This window comes from Artibeus jamaicensis, unplaced genomic scaffold (assembly GCF_021234435.1).
Source record: "Artibeus jamaicensis isolate MK-2021 breed Jamaican fruit bat unplaced genomic scaffold, CSHL_Jam_final contig_388, whole genome shotgun sequence".
NCBI lineage: Eukaryota > Metazoa > Chordata > Mammalia > Chiroptera > Phyllostomidae > Artibeus > Artibeus jamaicensis.
The window spans coordinates 3945115-3966512 of record NW_026521813.1 but is presented as its reverse complement, the minus strand read 5'-3'; positions in this window follow the sequence as shown (position 1 = coordinate 3966512).

Here is a 21398-nt window from a genome sequence, read left to right as displayed (position 1 = left end):
TCATTAAACAAAAATGTATGCTTAGAATTGCAATCATTTAATATGCTCAGGGCTTGCTAGTAACTCTCTAGCAGAAAAATTTAATTCCTTTCTTTTTTTTCCCCCTTTTTTCTCTAAACAACACGTTATTGTTTTCAGGCAACTATCAAAGTGGAAAGTTCGAATGACTTACTATAGCTATTTTATTTTTAACCTGCTAACCCAATATTTGCTGAGTACTTCTCAGTGATGGGTTTGGTGATAAGTTCTGAGAATTCAGGAGGAGAGAGGAAAGTTGTGGTTGTTCCTTTTACTCACAAAACTTAATCTCTACTTAGTTATAATGCAGAAAATCTTAGAAATCTGTCCTTTGGCTAATATTTGTTTTTTGGCTGCTGCAACATAGAAGTTTCTTCACGTTTAGTTTTTGTGTTCTGAAACACTGAGTAAAATTTATTATTAATAATTATAAAACTCTTTTAGTTAAGGTTAAATCAAGATCACTTATTTTTCATTTCAAAAGAGAAATAAAGTGGTCTGAACATCTCCTTAGTTTACAGAGCCACTTTAAGCCAATTAAAATTTTAACAACACTCTAGAAGAGTAAAGACTAAAGGAGTATCTTAATCATTTCTTAAATGTTTGAATTATTAAAATCTGCAATTTATGTTGAGACTATAAACACATTTAATTCACTAGTAATATTGCATTTCCTAAATTCTGTTAATAATATAAACTTGCAACATTATTACTTAAATGTTGTTTTAAATATAAATACCCATTAGAGTTTTAATATAGCATAACGGTGCATTAAAATACATATGTATGCACCCATATTGATTATCATATGTATTTTATGCCATTCAATATCTAGTAATTTTTAGGCAGAATAAGAAACATTGCTTACATTAGCCCCCATGACAATATTTTGTAATATTGTGACTGATTTTGAAAAATAAGGGTATCTTTAGTTTAAGAAATAGTCATTTTATATCATATCCTAAAATAACAAGTAACTCAAAACACATTATTTTTGTAATATGTCAATACTTAATCACTGATTTTAAGTTAATTAAAATCGTAAGAGTTAACTAGTACTGATGAGTCCTATTGAGCCATAAATCACCAAAATGATCAAATAAGATTGACAAGGTGTTAAGGTAAGGGTGTTTAAAATTTAAAACACTTTCACTGTTTGTTTTTAAAACTTAATTACTATATCTGATAAATTATAGAAAAAGTTAAATGAACAACACCAAAAGAAAATGCTGTTTTTAGAGTCTCACCGAGGGAGGGAAAAACTAGTGAGCATTAGCATAAAAATAAAAAAACACTTTGAGAAAACTGGTTTGTGGACATACATTTAACATCTTTTATCTACAATGTGTAAAAAATGATACAATTTCTTTGCAGTTGACATTTCACAGCATTATATATGCAGGGGAACAATAGGGAATAACTTTAAAATCTCAAGCTATCCTGAGTACTTCATGATCAAATAAAGACTCTTTGGCAATACCCAGATCCTATTCCTATTCCTCAGAGGAGATGAAAATTATTCCTCAGAGGAGATGGAAATTATAATCTTTGTTTGCAGATCAAAAGAATATGAAGCAATTATATTTGCTTGGTTCAAACAGAATGACTATCCTTAAGCATATGACAAAGAAAATTTTGTAAAAAGGTTTTTTAAAGAGCAGGTAAAAAAACTTGGTCAAAGAAATATTTATAATAGCTAATAGACATCTTTGTCATCAGAGTGTGCTAGGCAGTTGTCATCTTGTACATCTTGTACAAATAGAAAAGTAATTTTCACGTGGAATCAAGTACCACTTACCCCTGATATTCAACCATTAGTCAAGGTAGCTTGCAATTCTGGGATGCTCCTGGTTATTGTTAATGTCTGCACATGCCTAGCATGTATCTCTTTGTTTCTTAGGACCCTTATCAAATAAGACTTCTATTATATGTGGCTTTTGAAAAGAAGCAGTGCAAACCCTAACCTGTTTCAGTAAAAGGTAAACTTATTAAAGCCATGTGCAGGCTGACATAAGGCTTGGCCTTTATTTAGCTAATCTGGAGATGAATACGGAAAGCCACCATCTGGAGCTTTGTATAAATCCATAAGCAAAATACTGCTCTATAATTTAATTATTTCCAGTTTCATTTGTAACTCACCACTTTTATTGCTAACTTCATGTGTCTCAGCCTGAATGTTTTCTTATGTTTTCAGGGATTAATACAAATTGATTTTTTCTTTAGTTCAGATACAGGCAGACAGAGAAAGAAAAAGGCCTTGTGTTACTAGGGAAACCTAACGGTGGAGGTTTAGTGACAACCTTAGATGGTATTGTACAGCAAAGGCTGTCAGGATAAAAGAACAGAAAGAGAGCTTGCTGATGCAAAAAATGAATTTAGAATGTTACTTATTGATTCCATGATGATCTTTATAAAAGAAGTAATGCAGACCCTGTCACTTTCTAAAGAAGAATTATGGAACTATAATAAAGATGGCCTCAAGGAATTTATATTGTTGAAAAGTAGAATAAATGAAATCTGACCTCCATCAGTGAGTTTATGGACAGAAGAGAGATTACTGGATAGTTCAGAAATTTGTCTAATTGAGATTCTATTAGTATATCCTGAACTTGGATAGGTTTCACTTGAATACTTGCCTTACTTTTATCTTTATATTTTAAATGACCAAATTAAGCATAAGTCATTTGTATTATACCTGGTGTTGCAGTATGTGAAATATGTATTTCATTAATCTTCTAATGAAAGAAATGCTCTTTTAAAATAGTAAAACTAGCCCTGGCTGGTCTGGCTCAGTGGATTGTCTGATGCCCTGCAATCCAAAGGGCTGCTGGTTTGATTCCACCAGGGCACACCCTTGGGTTGTCGGCCAGGTCACCAATAGGGGGTGTGCAAGAGGTAGCCACACATTGATGTTTCTCTCTCTCTGTCTCCTGTCCTTCCCATCTCTCTAAAATAAATAAATAAAGTATTTAAAAAGGAGAGACTAATACCTTTAAAAAATTGTAAAAGTATACTACAAAGTTATTTCTATTTGTAGTGATAAATGAAATTACAGATATAGGTATATATTTATTTTATAAAACTTGTATATTATGTATAATTTATATGTTTTTATGTGTATATTATTAATGAAGTAAGATGCTATTATAATTTTCTAATCCAAAGAGAGGAAATGTTGGGGACACTCAAGGAAATGACTTACTCATTGTTATATGGAGTCTTCCATAGACACTGAGCCATTTATAATTACATCATATTATAATTCACGTAGCCACTAATATCTAGAAAATACTTTTGTGTATTATGCCTGTTAGTATTTTTGGACTATAAGACACACAGCCCAAAATTTGGGAGGAGAATGGGGGTGCGTCTTATAGTCCAAATATAGCTTACTTGGCTCACAGTGGTGGTGGGGGCAGCAACTTATGTTATTTATGTTATTAAATATTTTGCCACATTTTTTGCTTTAATTTTTTTTCCTATTTTCCTCCTCTAAAACCTAGGTGTGTCTTATGCCCTGGTGCATCTTAGAGTCTGAAAAATTCAGCATGTCTTGTTTTTCATTAGACTAGTAGAAAATTAGTTCTAATTCTTTTGATAAAGAGGTAAGCCTTTGACACATCTGTTTTCCTCCTTTCCTTCTCTCTTCGCTCCCCCCTCTCTGTGACCTTCCTTGCTTTTTCCTTTTAAATGATTGGGGAGGTTTTCCCTGATAAGGTGACATTTGAGCAAAATAAATGGAAATATGGGAGGAATTGAACTACGCAGATACGTAGGTATATATACCTGGGTAGAGATCGCTGGGCAGATGAAAGTACTAATACCCTAGCGTGGGCTAGAGAAGAATGAAGCCGAAACAACAACTGGAAGAGAGGCAGGCAGGAGAAAAGCCTAATGAGTTTAAAGATGAGTTAGGCCAATATGTCACTGTTGGTCATTTTATAAACTTGGGCTATTTTGTTAAATATGATAGAAAACTTCTGGAAATTTGGAAGAGAATGACATGACTTTGAAGGCTGTGTTAAGAAATCAATCTAATTGTTGCAAGGTGACTGGAGTGAGGGTGAGGTGAGGGTGGGAAGAAGTGCGGCCATATAGGAAGCTATTGTATTAGTGTGGGCACAAGCTAAAAGCAGCTAGGATGAAGATGGGAGTAGAGGTGATTTAAAAGGTCAGACTTTGGATATAATTTTAACACAAAATTGAAAGGTGAGTTGATAGATTTAATGTGGGGCATGACAGAAATATATTCCAAATCTAACTACTTCACACCACTTCTACTGCTATCAATCTGGTCAGAGCCATCAACGTTGATCACAAGGGTTAATTCAAAGCCTTCCAATAAACCTCCTTCTTACTACTCTTGTCCACCCTCCTGTCCCATGATTATTCTCAGCAGAGTAGCCAGAGTGATTCTTTTAAAACTTAAGGCATATGAGGTCTTTCTGGAAAAATTTCAACTATTGTTAATTTAATGAGAATAGTTTTCAGGACATTAATATAACCTGGTAGCCAGGGAAAGTGGACTGGAATGCACATGCATAAACAATGACTTCACTCTACTAACAATGGGGGTGGTAGCACTGTTGAGTGAGAATGTGTACTGTGTGGCTGTTGTACCCAAAAATGACTGAGCAAGTAGAGCAATGAACCTGAATCAAATTTTGTGTTAAAGTTGAACATTTTTCTGCAGAAACTATTCAGATGATTCAGAAGGCTGCAGCTATGGGCAACTGGTGATTGGCAGCTGCATCAAAATAAAGTGCCCACTCTTGCATCACATCTCCTGTAGAGTTTTTTGGTGAAACATCAAATCATCCAGGTGACTCAGTCCCTTACAGCCCAGTTTTGGTGCCCTGCATCTTCTGGCTTTTCCCAAAACTAAAATCACCTTTGTAAGGGAAGAGATTTCAAAGATTCGGGAAAATACAATGGGGCAGCTGATAGTGATTGGGAGACTAAGTGGGATCACAAGGTGCCTACTTTGAAGGGGAGTGAGGCACCATTGTCCTGTGTACAATGTTTTATGTATCTTGCATCTTCTTCAATAAATGTCTCTACTTTTCACAGTGTATGGCTGGATACTTTCTGCACTAACCACGTATAATGTCAAGCATTTCATCAAACTGTACATTGTTTACCATTTTACTTAGAGTAAAAAGCCATAGTTGTTCTAATGACTCTAAAAGGCCTTCCAAAAGCTTTCTGTTACTTTTTTGGTTTTCTTTCTTTTTTTTTAAGACCCTATTTCAGATACATTTTTTCTTGCTATTTTTCAAAAGTGACAAACGTATTATCTTCTTAGATCCCTTCTCTCTTTCTCCCTTTTCATAGAACACTGTTCCCCCAGCTACATTAATTTCCTATGGTGAACAGTCTAACTGCCAAGTGTTTCAGTTAACACCTTTTCACCAAGACCTATCTTAACCTTCCCATAAATACTACACCTAACTTTCCTCTTCCCAATGTGCCTCATCCTGCTTCATTTGTTTCCAGTGCTTGTCACCTTTTGATACTACATTATCTGCTTATTTGTTTTTGTTTTATTTACAGTCTATACTCTCCTTCTGGACTGTAATCTTTAAGAAGGAGGGACTCTTGTTTTTTTTCTGCTCTTGTACAATTGCAGAGCTTTGTTTTTTCCACTGGTGTACAATTATAGAGGAAAATATTTGGCACATAGTAAGTACTAAATAAATTTTGCTGAACAAGTAAATGAAAGAATGATGACTAAAAATTTTATGATATAAATTAATGGAAAATGAGCTTTATTTACTGGGTGGGAGAGAATGTGGAAAAAGCAGTTTTAAGGTGGAGTACAGAAGGGTATCAAGCATTGGTTCTTGGCACTTAAGTTTCATAGGACTATTATACATGCAAGTAAAGAAGCTGAAGAGACAGTTAAATTCCATGTTTGAAGGTCAGAGAAAGAATCCACACTAGATGTATACACTTAGCAGTCATTAGCATATAGATCACCCATAAAACCATGGAACTAGCTGAAATCTTCATTTAAGGGTCACTCTAATAAGTATAAGATGTTGGAAATGAAGAAATCAAAAACCGAAAATGCAGAGGGATTATGAGTAAGATGACAGGAAAAACAAGAGGAAAGTCTCGTAAGGCAGGTGAAAGAAGCATTTTTTTCTTTGTAATTTATTTATTTTTTATTTTTTAAATTTAATTTATTTATTTTTATTGATTATGCCATTACAGTTGTTCTATTCCCCTCTTCATTCCCTTCCACCCTACCTCCCCATCCCCATTACCCCCCCTTTAGTTTATGACCATGTGTCTCAAGTTTTTTAGATTCTATATTTCCCATACTATTCTTGCCCCCCCCATCTATTTTCTATCTACTGTCTATGCTACTTATTTTCTGTACCTTCTTCCCCCTTCTCCTCTTCCCACTCCCCTGTAGTGGAAACATAGAAATAAAAGAAGCATTTTAAAAAGGAAAAAAAGGAATGGGAATTAGTGTTATAGACTACAGACTCCTCGAATTATCTTGACTTTCATCCATACTGAAGAAATGGGAGAGAATCACATCCTGACACAGAAGTGCAGAGGCACATACTCTAGTGGTCACCTCAGGGCTGCTCCGTTCCTGACAGCTGATAGGGCTGTCTCTTCTTTATGTTCTCCTTGCCTATGGGATAGGAAGCTATCTTTCAAAATTTTTCATGAGAATAAGCTCAGTATTTTTTATTTGTAGTTCCCTACATTTAAAAATCAAGTGATCATCTTTCCCAATTCTTTAAGTCTGACAGCAAGGTAAAAGGGAAAATATTCTTTTCTAATTATGACTCTTTAAAAATTATCTCATATATAATTGAGACTTTAAAACTCAATAGCAAAATAGACAATAAAATAACTCAATTTAGTAATTTGTTTCCCCCACTGATTTCTGTTATAGATATTCCATGTAAGATGAATCAGAAATTGGTGAAGTCACAGTATTAGATTTTGTTAACATACTGTCTGGGAAAAATTAGCCTTCCTGCAAAAATCATATTGTCCATAGATTTCACATTTGGAAAGCAAGCCCCAAACCTCATTTTTACCCCAAATTATTCTCCTTCCAAATCATTCAGAATAGCCACTCATATCTGAAAATTTTCTCAGTCATGGGGCATTTTTTAATTCCATGACCACCCCGGGACAATAGTCATCAGGTCAAGTATTCTCTTCCTAGTGTCTGCATCTCACAGAGGCACCCGAGGAGACCAGCAAAGAACCTGCACTCTGGAGGCATGAGACCTGGAATCTACCCTGTCTCTTCCCATTACCACTTTCAGGACCTTAGGCAAATCACAGAGTTTCATTTCTATAAAATTAATATTATAGTGATACCTAGAGTTGTGAACTGTTAAGAGGATTAAATGACTTAATCTGTCTGACACACAAAAGCAAAGTCACTTAGCACATAGCTAGTATTCAATATATGTTAACTGGTAATAGCCAGAGTTCATATCTAGAGCTTTGTACATTTAAAGCAACACAAATGATCTTATTGTTTCTTGATAGTGTAAGATGAAGATGTGTCTCTTTTTTTTTTCTGTCTTCTTCTACTCTTTGCTCTTGAAGGGAATCAAAGTTTTGCCACCCAAACCTGCCTTTGGGGATATTGATGTAAGCTGGTTATTAAAAGAAAAAGACTCAGTCAAAGGGAAGTTCCAGTTTTAGTTTTCTGAGGGAATTTCATACTGTTTTCCACAGTGGCTGCACCAGTCTGCATTCCCACCAACAGTGCACTAGGGTTCCCTTTTCTCCACAACCTTGTTAGCACTTGTTTATTTATGATGGCTATTCTGATTGGTGTGAAGTGGTATCTCGTTGTGGTATTAATTTGCATTTCTCTTATGGCTAGTGATGCTGAGCTTCTTTTAATGTGTCTCTGGCCCTTTCTATGCCCTCCTTGGAGAAGTGTCCCTTCAGGTCCTTTGCCCATTTTTTAATTGGGTTGTTTGTCTTCCTGGAGTGGACCAGCTGTTCCACAGCAGAGATTACTCCGTAAGAGCCCTGAAACAACAATTCAGAAGAACCTATGCACCCCAATATTCACAGCAGCACAATTTATAATAGCCAAATGCTGGAAGCAACCTAAGTGCCCATCAGTAAATGAATGGATCTAAAAACTATTACAAGATGGAATACTATAGAGCAGAAAGAAAGAAGGAGCTTCTACCCTTCATGACGGTGTGGCTGAATCTGTAGAGCATTATGCTAAGTGAATAAGCCAGATGGTGAAAGACAAATACCACATGATCTCACTTCTAAGTAGAACCTAGTCAACAAAACAAACAAGCAAGCGACCAGAGACATTGAAATCAAGAACAAACTGACAGTAACCAGAAGGGAGGTGGGTGGGGATAATGGGGGGGAGGGGAAGGGTTTTCAGGAACATGTATAAGGACACATGGACAAACCCAAAGTGGGTAAGATCGAGGGTGGAAGGTGGGGAAGGCTGGGGTTGGAGGAAAGTTGTGAGGGGGAAATAGAGACAACTGTACTTGAACAATAAAAAAATGTGAAAAAATATTTTAAAAGACTTAGAAAGTATGTTTGATCCTCTACCTTTTTTGACTAAATGATTCAGATGGAAAACCCACTCAAGGAAAAATAACTTATTCATCTTAGCATAATTTGAATTAAGAGTGGAATAATAAAAAGGTGCCAAGCAGAGCCTAATAGCTAGGCCATCCCATGTCCCACTGAAGCAATAGTTCACTTTCCATGATTGTTCAACTCTTCCTCAGTTACCTGTGAATTACCTACTTCCCTTGAAATCCAATCACTGCATCCCTACTCCTTTCTTCTTTGTCCAAAGTGTCATATATATCCAATTTCATTTTACCGTCTTTGAAATTTACAACCAATTTGAATTCCCCGTGGGCATGTATTAAAATTTGGTTTTCTCCTGTTAATCTACTGTATGTTATTTAAATTACTGTCCTGATAAGAAAAAATGAGAAAATAGGAAGAAAAGTATTTTTCACCCCTGCAATCTTGTATTTCTGTAGTTATGGCTTGAACAAAGCAAAGGCCTGGGTCTTTGCACACACACAGGAGAGATTCAGGAATGGGACGCCACCTAGGACAAAATTAGCCTTTACCACATGAGACAGCTTACTTATTTCTTAGCTGTCTCAAAGATTAGCTTTCTAGGGTGGAACCATTACCTAAGCATTCAAACAGTTTTCTCCAGAACAAGGGATACCTTTGGTCTCAGAAAAGAAATCAAGTTCTCAGAAGAAAAAAAAATCAAAATAAACACTGTTTAAAACTAAAATAATAGACCTCCCACATTAAAATACTTAAAAACATTTTAATATGTATAGTTCAATGATCAGCTAGTGAAATGCATTGATTGTGGAGTTTTAACATTTGTTCTTAAAGCTTTCTTTTTTGCGACCTTCCAACTAGTGATTTTAATTCCTTCCATCCCTGGAAATCTCCCCTTTGACACAGTTAATCCCTTGAGTTACTTATCTTTGTCCGTTCTTTCATGAGACTTGAAAGACTAGGGCTCCATTTTCTCACTATCTGCTCACTTTCTAATCTCTTTCAATCTGCTTTATGCTTCCACAACCTTCCCGAAATAACTTTCTTGATGATGAGCAGTAACATGCTTGTGACCACTTCAAAAGGCCTCAAAGTATCCCTTTCTTTGAAATAAAAATTAAAACTTAGTTCTATATTTTACTAGTTGTATGACTTTGATAAACTATTAAAATTTTGTAAATCTCAGATTTTTACATCTCAGATTTGTTGTATAGAAAAAATTCTAAAACATATCAGAAAACACCCAAAACAATAAAATAGCAATAAATATAATTTTCCTTTCTGACCTTGTCCATCCTGCCCTTCTTTCTCCTACCTAAATCTTTTGATTCTGGCCACCTCTGTGAGAATCTCTGTTCTCTTGGCTATGATACTGCACTCTCCTACTGCCTTCTTTTTTCACTGATCCAGTTCTATTTTCCAGCCTCTCAAGTGAAGTGGATTCATATTTAATGACACTGAATGCTTCAGTCCTCAGTTCTGCCCAGTCTCTCTTCCACTGGCTTACTCCATGCTAATGAAAATACAGGCTTGTAATTCCAAATTCCACATGGCTCCAATGAACTTCTTCATCCTTGTTAAAAAATCAATCCTTCATTTTGTTATTTCCACACAAGCCTTCGTTGTGTATCTTTCAGTCTCTTTCTTGCCACAATTCTAAGCATCACCATGACCAAGGAGGTCATTATTTGATCAATGGCAAATGTCACAAAGTTTTTGCCAACTGATTATTTTTTTCAGTAGGTTAATGTCAAATAGTTTCACACTAAAAAATAGTTCTGATTGGTTCATTCCCCACATCTAAGACTCCAACTGACTTTTGAAACCTAAAACTACTGATATTACTTAATCACCTGCTTAATACCTTTTGTTCCATTAAACAATATACAGATGCTATCATATTTATAGACCAAGATAGCCAAAGAAAGTGGGTATCCTCCACCATTTCGCAAATGACTGTCAGAAAATTTAGGCAGACCATATAAGAATACAAGACTTTTGATTCATTCCCAGGAACTAGAAACTCCAAAATCTGTGTTCTTCCTACCCTACTATATCACTTCCAAAGTCCATAAAGTGGAGCTACCTTGTCTTATGTCCCTTGAACCTTGTTTCAGTTTTATTGTCTATCCATGTTCAAATACTATATTATTCTTGAGTAAAACAAACCTATGTGTATGATATTCTGGAAAATGAAAAAAAACTTATAGAGACAAAAACAGAGAGGGTGACTACAAATAGGCATAGGAAACCCTTTGTAGTCATGGAAATGCTCCATATTTGGATTATGATGGTGGTGATGTGACTGTATTTACTTATCAAATATCATGTAATAGTACCTATCATGAATACCTTGATAAGTATGACAGAAAAGTTACTTAAAACACTATTTTATTAGTCAGTGTTGTCCAGAGAAACAAAACCAAGTATGCACACACACACACACACACACACACACACACAGAGGATGGGTCAAAAGTAGGTTTACAGTTGTTCATATGGAAATAATACAATAATAAATAAATAAAAATACAAGGATAAATCTCATGTTTTGCATACTTACAATTGTAAAACTACTTTTGCCCCACTCTGAGTGTGTGTGTGTATATACAAAATGTATTATACAAAATTGGTTCATTTGATTATAGAAGTTGACTAGCTGATTAGTTCCAATATCTGCTGAGTGAGCTGGAAACCAGGATAGCTGAGTGTGTAGTACCAACTCTGGATTAAAAGGCCTGAGAAGACAGCTGATGGTGCAGTTCCAGTCTGAAAACTGGCAAGATTCAGAGTTAGGAAGAGCTAATGTTTCAGTTTGAGTCCAAAGGTAGGAAAAATGTCCCTACTCAAAGGCAGTGAGGCAAGAGGAATTCTCTCTTATTCAGGGGAGGTAAGCCTTTTTGTTCTGTTTATGTCATTATCATTAGTTCCATACCCATTAAAGAGGGCAATCTGCTTTACTCAGTCTACAAATTTAAATGTTTATCTCATCCCAAAATACCCAGAGTAACATTTGACTAAATATCTGGACACTCTGTGGTCCAATCAAGTTGACATAGAATTAACCATTATAACCATTCCTATTCATAATCTTAAATATTAAACATTTTACTTTTTACTATTTGTGCCCCATACATGTCAGAATTTTCTTCTTATCATATATATTCAAATTAACTACATTTGTTATAGTCCATCTAATATTTTTATTTCTTCTATAGATACTTTGATTATTGGATCATGTGTCCACTTTCTCATTCATAATTCTCCATTTTTAGCAAAGCCATTTTCCCTTTTGCTGAGTCAAATATTGACTCAAAAATTCATTTTCAAGACCCGGTTTCAGAATTACTGACTTCAACATATGAAAAAATTATCTATATATTAATAACTATAAAATTTAGGAGAGTGATTTCAGTAAAAATTATATAATTAATTGAACCATTCTAATTAATATCAGAAAGAGCTAGAAGAAATTTATGTATCTTAAATTTTTTAAATATGAAGTGGCCAAGAGTAAAAAAGACAGGACAAATAATAAAATAAATAATTTTGAATACATGATTTTTGTTATGCTGATGTTAGCATTTTCACAGGATATACTACATTATCCTCACAAGAGCTTACATACTAAGTATTAATAATAAGACTACAAATGAATAATCAGACACATAGACCCTAAATAGTTCAAAATATAAGTATTGACTAGATAATCATACCCAGTTTTACAACATGGATTATGGACTATTCTCTTGTTGGCAATACCTATGTTGCTTAGGAAAGGTTTACAGTTACATCTAAGACTCAGTCAGACATTGTTCCCCATATTTTAACATATGCTTACTAATAGTTACTAATTATCATGGCCTGTATTTGTCAGATTCATTTATGCACTATTTGTTTTTCTTAATGGGTTATTGGTAATACCAATAACATACATGCCTATGCATTGAGGTTTAGAGGTATATGTACTTCAGTAGAAACTTATTATCTATTAATTAAATGGGTAATCTTTAGAGACCAGTTTTTAAATATTACCTTTAAATGGGAAACTAGGGACTTTAATGATAATTATGTATTTTTTTGCATTTTCAGTAGAAAGATTATTATACCTTGATAACCTGAGTGTAACTACATAGAAAGTGAATATCAGGGCAATATACATGATAAACCTATAACTATAACCTTCATGATACCAAAAGCACCTGTTTCATTTTCTGAGAGATAACTAGAGAATAGTAATAAGAAAATGACATTGAGAAAAAGGAAAAATGACTCATGGACATGGACAACAGTGTGTTGATTGCCAGGGGTAGTGGGTTATCAGAACTAAATAATAATGGGAAAAATATAATCATGGTTACATTTAAAGAAAATAACGTGATTTAAGGCAGACTTTCAAGATCAGTTAATTGAAAGCAACTTGTAACATATATATATGCAGAGATTAGGAGGCATAATTTGTAGGTACAAAATAGACAGGGTGATGTTAAGAATAGTATGGGAAGTGGAGAAGTCAAAGTACTTACATGCGTGACTCAGGGACACGAAATAAGTTGGGGAGGTTGCTGGATTATAGGGGAGTACCAGACAGAGTGGGTTAAAGGGGGGAAAGTGGGACAACTGTGATAGCATACTCAATAAAATATACTTAAAATAAAATAACATGTATAAGTGTGTGCATATAGATCTCAAATTATCTAAACTGTAATTGACCCAGAGTTGAAGAATAAGCAAACTCACTCTAAAAATATTGATCAAGATGTAATAATTGTGGCTTCCAGTCAAGATGGTGGTGTAGGCAGACATGGCTCGCCACTTTCTACAACCACAACAAAGTCACAAATAAAATATAGAACCACCATCACACTCAGAACCATCAGAAATCCAGTTGAATGGAAATCTGACAACTAGGGAATTAAAGAAACTGCATGCATTGAGACTCATAAGAAGGTGCAGATGCATAATGGGCTGGTCTCTCACCCAAGTGTGGTGGATACAAATTTGGAAGGGATATCTCAGGAGCAAGGAATCCCAGTCCCATACCAGGCCTGCAAACCCAGGGTTCCAGTACCAGTAAGATAAGTAACCACAAATTCTGGCTGCAAAATCCAGCAAAGATTGAGTCCGTGGAAGAAACTGCTTGACCCCCAAGCAGTCCTTCTTCAAGACCCTACACATGGACTCACCTACTCAGACTCCCTCCTTCTGAGCTCTAACACCACAATGGCAGCTTGAAGGACAGCAGCGGCACACTGGGAGAGGCTGAAGTGTCTGGCATCAAGGTGAGCAGAGGCCATTGTTCCTTTTCTGAGCCCTCCTGGCACAGAACCATGGAGCCAGAAGGCTGGTGCCATATTTGAAACTCCATCAGCCTGGCTAACATTGTTTGACCCACCTTGGAGATCCCCAGGAGATCCACCCCACCCAACTTTTGGCCCCACCTAAGCTGCTTTCCCATATAAATGGCAGTCTTGGCTCAGGATTACAATTTCCTAAATCCTCTTAAATAAGCCACAGCTGGCCTCACTGAGCCCCAGGCTAGGCACAAGCACGAGCCAGATTAGTTTCATTGGTTGGCTTTATTGGGTTATCTCCAAGCCCAGCACAAGTAGCATCCTTCTCAGATTACTTTATAGCTCAGAAGGGCAGCCCCAGGCAAAACACAGGTGGGAGCTGACCTTGGCCTGCACCACCTGGGAAACCTCAGGGCCAGTCAGTGGCCAGCTGCAGATCACTTCAGAGAACCACCATCCTGCCCCTGCACAGCTGATTCTCCACAGAGGGTAGAGGTTTGTGGTCAGTGGTCACAGCCAAACCTTGCAGCTGACTTGCCTGGGTAAATCCCTCCAATTGATCTGCCAATAGCACCCAAGGCTCAACTAAAAGGGGAGGGTGTGCTGAGCCCATATGAATAGCATACCTTAAATATGCAGCTTGGGTGAGACGAGAGGCTGTGCCACTGGACCCTATAGGACACCTACTCCATTAGGGAACACTACCAAGACACGGAGTCAAAGCAGTGCTACTTAATAAATAGAAATAAACACAGGGAGACTGCCAAAATGAGGAGACAAAGAAAACATGGGCTGAATGAAAGAACAAACCAAAACTTCAGAAAAAGAGCTAAATGCAATGGAGATAATCGAACTATCAGGTGCAGAGTGTAAAACACTGGTTATAAAGATGCTCAGGGAAATTAATGAGGACCTCAGCATCGCTAAAAAGAGCAAGTCAGACACAAAGTATTCATTATTTGAAATAAAGAACAATTTACAGGGAAACAACAATAGAGTGGATGAAGCTGAGAATCGAATCAATGATTTGGAACATAAGGAAGCAAGAAATAACCAATCAGAACAACAAGAAGGAAAAAGAATTTTTAAAAAATTAGGGTAGTATAAGCAACCTCTGGGGCTACTTTAAGAGGTCCAACATTTGCATCATAGAGGTGCCAGAAGGAGAAGAGAGTCAGAAATTGTAAATCTATTTGAAAAAAAAATTATGAAAGAAAACTTCCCTAATCTGGTGAAGGAAATAAATATGCAAGTCCAGGAAGCCCAGAGAGTCCCAATTAAGTTGAACCTAAAGAGGACCACACCAATATATATCATAACTAAAATGCCAAGGGTTACAGATAAAGAGAGAATCTTAAAAGCAGCAAGAGAAAAGTAGCAAGTTACTATAAAGGAGTTTCCATAAGCCTATCAGTTGATTTCTCAAAAGAAACCTTGCAAGAAGGGGCTGGAAAGAAGTATTCAAAATGATGAAAATCAAGAACCTACAACTAAAATTCTATTCAGCAAAGCTATGATTTAGAATGGAAGGGCAGATAAAGTGCTTTCCTGACAAGGTAAAGCTAAAGGAATTTGTCATCGCCAAACTATTGTTACATGAAATGTTAAAGGGACTTATTTAAGAAAAAGAAGATCAGCCCTGGCTGGTATAGCTCAATATGAGTGCAGGCTTGCAAACCAGAGGATTGTGGTTCGATTCCCAGTCAGGGCACATGCCTGGGTTGCAGACCAGTTCGCAGCAGGGGACACACAAGATGCAACCATACAAGATGAAACCATACATTGATATTTCTCTCCCTTTCTCCTTCCCTTCCCCTCTAAAGATAAATAAATAAAATCTTTAAAAAGAAGATCAAAACTATAAGTATTAAAATGCCAACAAACTCAGCTATCAACAAATGATGATAAAAAAGAAAAACAAAAACAAACTAAGCAGATAACCAGAACAGGAACAGAATCATAATTATGGAGATCATCTGGAGGATTATCAGTTGGGAGTTGGGAGTTGGGAGTTGGGAGAAGGAAGGGGAAGAAAGGGGGAAATGATGCAGGGATTAAGAAGCATAATTGGTAGGAACGAAATAGACAGGGGGATATTAAGGATAGTATAGGAAAGGGAGAAGTCAAAGAACTTGCACACATCACTCATGAACTAAGCAGGGGGATTGCTGGAGGGCAGGGGGGAATTGGATAGAGTGGGGGGAAAGGGATAAAAACATGTAACAGCATAATCAATAAAATACACTTAAAAAAGAAAAAAAAGATTTAATAGTTGCAAATTACCAATTTAATTTTATATCACTACCATATTCCATTGGAAAATCCCACACCCAAACCTTAATATCATATTTTTAAATAACCTGATAGTTGATTAGCATCAAAATATTAAAGAATGAATTTTTAATATGTTTAGTCAAAGTATACAATGGTATCTATAGTTCTGAGCACGGAAAATGTTCTAAGCTTCAGGTGACTCTAACATTGGAAATGGGTCTTATTCATCTAAATATTGTTGCATTAATTTATTTCTTTGTGCATAAAAACAAGCATTGTGTACTTGGAATACCAATAACTACTTTTTAACATTCTCTGTATTATTTTAATAATCTTTGTATATATGAATAATAAAAATCATAAATATTTTTGCAGATTTAAAATTCATCTGGTCTTGTGATATGCAAATTTGAACTAAGCTTTTGAAGTGCTTTTAATGTCAAAACCAAATGACAAAACCAAAGTTATTTGCATTTTTATTTGAAAGTGTGAATCAATTGCTTGATTGTAGGAATAATGAAAAATGATTTAGAAAATTTCATCACAGTGTATAATACAGATATGGACATAAAAGTGAATATTAAGCAAAAGAAATAACACTTCAAGTAAAATTATTTAATAGTTTTTATTTTAATAAGCAATTGATATTTCAGAAGTGCCTGTGAAGTTTCCCTGGAATAAATATACAAAATAATTTACAATTCAATTTTTTGATACTTTTTAATTAAGATAACATTAAAAGCTATATTATTATTTTCCTTTCTTAGAAAATTGTTTATTCCTGTCCTGGCTGGTGTGGCTCAGTGGACTGAGCACTGGCCTGTAAACCAAAGGGTGACCCGTTCATTTCCCAGTCAGGGCACATGCCTGGGTTGCAGGCGGGGACCCTAGTAGGGCACGTGAGAGGCAACCACACACTGATGTTTCTCTCCCTCTCTCTCTTCCTTCTTTACTGTTTAAAAATAAATAAATCAAAAATATTTTTTATTTTTATTTTTTTAAATATTTTATTTATTTATTTTTCGAGAGAGGGGAAGGGAAGGAGAAAGAGTGGGAGAGAAATATCAATGTATGGTTGCCTCTCATGCATCCTCTGCTGGGAACTGGCCTGCAACCCAGGCATGTGCCCTGACTGGGAATCGAACCGCGATACTCTGGTTCGCAGGCCCGCGCTCAATCCACTGAGCTACGCCAGCCAGGGCAAAAATATTTTTTAAAAAGAAAGAAAATTATTTATTCCTGCAAGAATATTTTTCTATAATATTTTGCATTACATATGGAGAGCTACAACTATTAGTCATAAGATCATTAAACTTCAATAAACAAAAAATATTATTCCTAAAACTATGTATTGAAGTCACTGATTGTTCTTACTGTAATCCATTACATATGCATAGTTTGAATCAAAATTATCAACTGCCTTTAGTTACCAAATTTCAACTAATGGTTTTATTCTTCTTTCTTTAAAGAGTGTTAGAACTGCTTGAGCCATCATGCACTGGAAATACAAGCACATGCTACAAATTTTTTCTGGGATTATTGGGAGTGTGAGTGGATGTGATTCCTTGTGGTTTTTCCTTGTAACTCCCAATTCCAGTTTTTTTACCTCCACTAAACGTTTCATCTCTTTTCTTGCTTCCTGCTAGTCTTACATTTTCAGACCCTATTGATTGCCAATGGATGTTATTCTAATTTCAACTTTTCAACATACCATTTAAATGAGGTAAGAACCAACATTTCACTAAAGATTAAAGGAAAATGCAGAAAACTAATAGCATTGTTCTATATAAGCAGCAACTAAAAGCTGAATACTAGCCATCATCAAACTACATTTTATTGACCACTAATCACTTTGTGTTTCTTACTGACACCTCCTTCCTCCATGTCGCACGTTTGATGCAACTGCTCATGTCTCCTGCTCTCTTTCCACCTCTTTTCTGCAGTTTCCCAGAGATGCCCAAATCTTATTTTTAATTACTGTATTGAGCTTAATCCCCTTAGTATCTTCTAAATACAATGACAAACATGTTTTTTCCTATTAATTAAAATATAATTTATGCTATTGCCTAATTATGCCACATTTTTAGATGAGTTGTATACTTTTAGTAATATAATTCCCATTGTATTTATATGGCAAAATCTTTGAATTTTATGACATGCACTTCACTAGGAGTGAATTAGCCTTCTATGTATATAATTTGAAGACTTAACATTCAATGCAATTTTATTAAATATTTGATCTTAAATCATACATCATGATCAAGTGGGATTTATTCCTGTGATACAAAGATGTTTCAACATATAAAATTAAAAGAACATGATATGCCACATTACCAGAATGAGCTATAAAAAACATATAATCATCTCAATTGATGCAGAAAAAGCACATTCTCAAATTTTAAGAAATTACTTTACTGAATTGATCATATGTGTTTTCAATCAAGTAATGGAAAGTAAAAGAAAATAGTTAATAAAGTGAGCTTTATGACATAATTTAAAGTACACTATATGATACTCAGTACAGTGTACTAAGAGTACATAGACAAAATAAATTAAATACTATAATCAAATTAAATAATGTAATTTCTACCAAAAGTATAAAAAAGATAAATTGAACATTGTATTCTTCAATAAAGAAAAAAATGTTTTAAATGATGGAGTGATATTAAGGTTTTGGGGTCATATTATAAAGGCATTTCTAGTTTTAATGTGCTTATTTTTATTGTGCTTCACAGTTATTGTTTTTTTTTAAAATTTTTTTACAAATTGAAGGCAAGGCACTCCACCAGCCAAAAGGTTACAACTCATTTTATCGTAGTACTTCTTACTCTATTGTGGTAGTCTGCAACCAGACTCACAATATCTCTGAGATATGTCTGGAATCTAAAGAACTGAATCATAGATATCATGATTGAAGAGGAGGACATAATTCCAAACTCATTTTATTATCAGCATTACCCTGATACCAAAGTCAGATAAGAACACAATAAACAAATAAACACACAAAAATTCCAGACCAATATCTCTGATGAACATAGATGCAAAAGCTCTTAACAAAATGATAGCTAATTGAAATCGAAAGAGTCACACAACATAAGCAAGTGAAATTTATCCCTGTAATATAAGGATGGTTCAAAACATGCAATTAAATAATCATGTTATAACACATTAGCAGAATAAAGAATTAAAACCATATGATTATTTCAATAGATGAAAGAAAAGCATTTGACAAAATTCAACAAACTTTTTGTGAGAAAAACTCTAAACAAATTAGGTATAGAGGAAATGTACCTCAAAATATTAAAGGCTATATATAACAACCCCATTACTAACATATATTCAATGATGAAAAACTAATTTTTTCCACTAATATTAAGCCTCAAAGATGCCCACTCTCACCACTTCTATTCAACATGGTACTAGAAGTTCTAGCCAGAAATATTAGGCAAGTAAAATAAATTAGGGACATCCAAATTAAGAAAGGAAGTAGTTAAATTGTTTGTGTTTGAAGATAATGTAATATTTTATTTACAAAATCCTAAAGATTCCACAAAAGACTGTTAGCACTAATGAAATATTTCAGTAAAATGTGTAGAATATAAAAATCAGTATATAGTTCTGGCCATTGTGGCACAATTGGTTGGAGCATTATCCCATAACTTAAAGGTTGTGGGTTAAATTTCTGGTCAGTTCACACACCTAAGTTGCAGGTTCAATCCCCATTCCAAGGGCACACAACCCTGGTGTACGTGTGTGTACCGAAAGAAAACAGTTGCTGCTTCTCTCTCATACCAGTGCTTCTCTCTTTCCCTTCCTCTCTCTTTAAAAGCAATGAAAAAATGCCCTTGAGTGAATATTTTTAAAAAATCAATATATAATAATCTGCTGTGTTTCTATACTAACCATATAAAAATCCTATTTACAATAGCATAAAAAATAAAATACTTAGGCATAAATTTAACCAAGGAGGTGAAAGAGCTGTACATTTAAAAGTATAAGACACTAATGAAATAAATCTACAATAAACAGAAAGTGAAATCAGACAGGGGGAGCATATTTTATGGGATTTAAAGCACAACAGTGAACAAATGGAAGTTCTGTTGGAGTAGTATAGCAATGACCATGATGTTTCACCAAGGTGGCCACTGTTTATAAAAGGTGGAAATGGAATAAAACTCTTAGAAGAGGGGAAAAAGAATGTGAGTTGACTTAAGAAAGAAGAGTGCTTACGCGAGGTTATATGGAGAAGAAACAGTGAGAGTAAGGGATAGAACCTTGGTGTAATGTCAGAGAAAATAAAGTTTACAGCAATAGTAAATATAGCTCAGGAAGATGATGAAAAGGATTAAGACCAAGGAGGCTGCTGTGCGGGACTTGGGATAATAAATCATATCATAAAAATATATAATCTGAATAAAAAGAGTAAAAAGCCAAAGACCAAGAATAGTGTTATTTGAAATACAAGCAAAGTGGAAGGAGAAAAATTAAAATGTAATATGAAGGGAGGAGGAAAAACAAAAGAAACAAACAAAAAATTAAATAAACAAAAAGAAAAAAGAAATTAAAAAAATATGCAAGTTCTAATGAAAAGCAAGGTGAAATGTGTCTCAGTCGTCGGTGTTCATCTTCTGACTTCTTTCTGGATCTGTCTCTGGTTTTCTCTCAGCTCCAGGTCTTACTGTCTTACTCTTAGGGAAAAAAATGTCCTCTGCTAGTTGTTCAGCCATGTCAATATGCTCAGTTAATATTTGACAAAAGGGGCAGGAGCATAAAATGGAGTAAAAATAGACTCTTCAATAAATGGTGTTGGGAGATCCGGACAAGTACATGTAAAAAAATAAAATAACTTAAACACCAACTCACACCATACAAAAAAACAAACCCAAGAGGGGTAAAAAACTTAAGTATAAGTCATGATACCATAAGAGTCCCACAGGAAAACATAGCAGGAAAATTTCAGATATCCCATGCAGTAGTATTTTCACCTATATTTCTCCTACAGTAAGAGATATAAAGAAAAGAATAAACAAATGGGACTACATCAAACTAAAAAGTTCTTGAATGGCTATAGAAAACATCAACAAAATGGAAAGGGAATCAACCATATGGAAAACATATTTGCCTGTGATACCTCAGACAAGTTTTGATCTCCAAAATATATAAAGAACTCACACAACTCCACACCAGCAAGACAAGCAATCCAATTAAAAAATGGGCAAATGTTCTGAACAGACACTTCTCCAAGGA